Raw genomic sequence first — 3,081 nt, forward strand, 5'->3', positions numbered from 1 at the left:
GATTGTAATTTATCTTTTTTTTTATTTTTACTTCGATAATCACATAAGTTAGTAATGTAATCTGTTCAGGGGACAGATAATTAAACGCAAAGTAGAAGAAAAACAACGTGCCGATGGTGGGAACCGAACCCACGACCTCCGAATATCGCGTCCGGTGCTCTTCCAACTCAGCTACATCGGCCGCTGTCCCCCCTGCTACTTTCTTGGGTATTAATGTTGTCTGTATACGAACCTTGAGAGTGTTCACCAGCGCCACCCTCAACCATAGCGGCGGACGTGGAACGAGGGCTCTAGCACAGCTTTCGCCCTCGCTCTTGATCACGTTCTACGTGACGCTGGCGGTAACACAGGACGTTCCACGTCCGCCGCTATGGTTGAGGGTGGCGGTGGTGAACACTCTCAAGGTTCATATGCAGACAACATTAATACCCAAGAAAGTAGCAAGGGGGACAGCGGCCGATGTAGCTCAGTTGGAAGAGCCCCGGACGCGATATTCGGAGATCGTGGGTTCGGTTCCCACCATCGACACGTTGTTTTTCTTACTACTTTGTGTTTATCCTTCCCCTAAACAGATTACATTACTAATTTATGTGATTACCGAAATAAAAATTAAAAAAAAAAGACATAAAACATAATCCCCAATGCTTTCCTTGGCCTCGACGACTGTTGGCTTCTTCCTTCATGTATTATAACGAGCACCCTCATTTCCCCTTCATTTATCTGTTTGTAGCTTACGGGGGTCTCGGTTCTGGCAGTCTTGAAGCCATAGGTAGCGTAAGAGGGTTCTAGCACAGCTTTCGCCCTCGCTCTTCATCACGTTCTACGTGACGCTGGCGGTAACACAGGACGTTCCACGTCCACCGCTATGGTTGAGGGTGGCGCTGGTGAACACTCTCAAGGTTCGTATACAGACAACATTAATACCCAAGAATGTAGCAGGGGGGACAGCGGCCGATGTAGCTCAGTTGGAAGAGCACCGGACGTGATATTCGGAGGTCGTGGGTTCGGTTCCCACCATCGGCACGTTGTTTTTTTCTTCTACTTTGCGTTTAATTATCTTTCCCATGAACAGATTACATTCCTAACTTATATAATTATCGAAGTAAAAATAAAAAAAAAACAAATTACAATCCCCAATGCATTCATTGGCCTCGCCGACTGTTGGCTTCTTTCCTTTATATATATATATATATATATATATATATATATATATATATATATATATATATATATATATATATATATATATATATATTTAAATTTATAACTCTAGCTTTTCCCAGCTTTCCTTTTCTCTTCCAGCTATGACCAACGACTAAGTTAGGGCCAGTCTGTACGACAGCCCCACCGGATTTCGTGCCGGTTCATCCTATACAATAGACCAATATAAACAATCCTGTATCAATTTCATACCAGCTCCTTTAATACGTAAACGCTTTCCGAGGCGTGAGCTTAATCCAAGGAGAACTTGAACTTCCTCTGCTGCTCCGCGCTTGTAAACCCAGTCACGTGTAAAACGGAAACAGATGGAAGCACATGCAAAGTGCGTAGTTGCGCCGCGACGCATGCCGAAACGACATTAAGCGCGTCTTTTCTTTGCCGTCCAAACTTAAAGCTGTCTTTTCGCTGTCTTATTGAGTGGCAAAAGTGTGCAAACTGTTTCGAAACAAAATTTGCTTCACAGTTCAGACATGCAACCACAATGCACATTTCTTAGCCTCCGGGATCATTTGCGGGTCATGGCGCGTGTACTGCGAGAACGGGCTGTGGCGCACCTGCATTTCTGCTCTCGCTCTTATCTATACTTTATAAGAGCGTTGGTCTCAATAACAGTACTATTTTTGTGGTTAGAATGATGCTATTTTATCGATAAAAGAAAAGTTCATTCTATCTTCAAGTGCTCCTTACGCCTCCCATTCAGTAAGGAATTCGGAGGTGTCGCCCGCCGGCGTTGGCGTGAGGAGAAAACCAGGATTGGTCGAAAACGTTTGACGTCCCACGTAGAGGGTAGGGCAGTAAATGAATTGCGCTGACAATAAAACTTCAAAGGGTGAGGTGCATGGGAATTGAACCCATGAACCCTGGATCCAGAGTCACGCACGACGCGCTTGGCCACGCATGTATGTTCGTACGGCTTTTTTCAAGAGGGGCTTTACACTAATGTCGGGTGGTGTTTCACATACTATGGGAGTTTACAACTGCGTTGTAATGAGTGATCATGAGATAATGGAGGCAAAAATTAAGTGATTAGGGATCAAGCTAGTAGGAAAGTGCACGTCGTTGAGGGGGTCAGTGTACCCGAAGAGTTGTGTGTCGATTTAGAATCACTTTTTTTTTTTTTCTGTTTAGGTCAAAACCACTCGCCACAGAGAAAAAAAAGTGTTAAAGAACAAGGCTGTTGATAAAGGTACGTGGGACGGACCCGATCAATGTTTTTAAAGGTACGTCCGACGGACCTGGGGCGTTTTATTGCGAAACAATACTACTCTTGGTTTCGAGCCTTCAGCGTAGCGCGGCCGGTAACCACGTCTTACCCACCTGACGCTGTGACGTCGCACCCCACGTGACACTAGGGTGAGAGCTGGGCTACCAACTCAAGCGGTTGGCAAGAGCTGCCAAATTGGGCCTCTCGTTTCACATGGGACGGTTATGTTAGAATCAGCCTGCTAGGACCCTGGCATTCACGTTACTTCTATAGGCCACTAAGACACGTTCATACGGTTGGTTAAAGCGGGACCTTATGTGTGGGCTGAGGAAAAAGGAAAAGAGAAGAAGAAGAACGCTCGGTCACCCGAAGCTAATGCTTTCGCTCAATATTCGGCTCAGCAGCGTTGAACCCTTTTAATTGTTTCTTCGGGATACGTCGGAAAAGTCGGACGGATCCAGGAAATATTTCTTAGATGTACAGCAGACGGACCTGATGCGCTTTTCTCCGGGATACGTCGGAAAAGCCGGACGAATCCGGGATCCCCGATCTATGTACATATGCCTTACGTGGTCGTATACCAGTAGCCACATGTAGCCGAATCGAAATTGATACGAGGCGTGCAAGGCTGGGAGTACTACGTGAAATGTGAAATT

The 3,081-nt window shown here is 45.7% G+C and overlaps 1 non-coding gene across 1 annotated transcript; it reads left to right on the forward strand.

The window, feature by feature from the left end:
- The first annotated feature begins 950 nt into the window (after nucleotides 1-950).
- Nucleotides 951-1,023, forward strand: TRNAS-UGA (transfer RNA serine (anticodon UGA)). Its single transcript has one exon. It is a non-coding gene; the product is annotated as a tRNA-Ser (tRNA).
- Nucleotides 1,024-3,081: the final 2,058 nt, after the last annotated feature.

Source organism: Amblyomma maculatum, chromosome 1 (genome assembly GCF_055883805.1).
Source record: "Amblyomma maculatum isolate TAMU_Amacu chromosome 1, ASM5588380v1, whole genome shotgun sequence".
NCBI lineage: Eukaryota > Metazoa > Arthropoda > Arachnida > Ixodida > Ixodidae > Amblyomma > Amblyomma maculatum.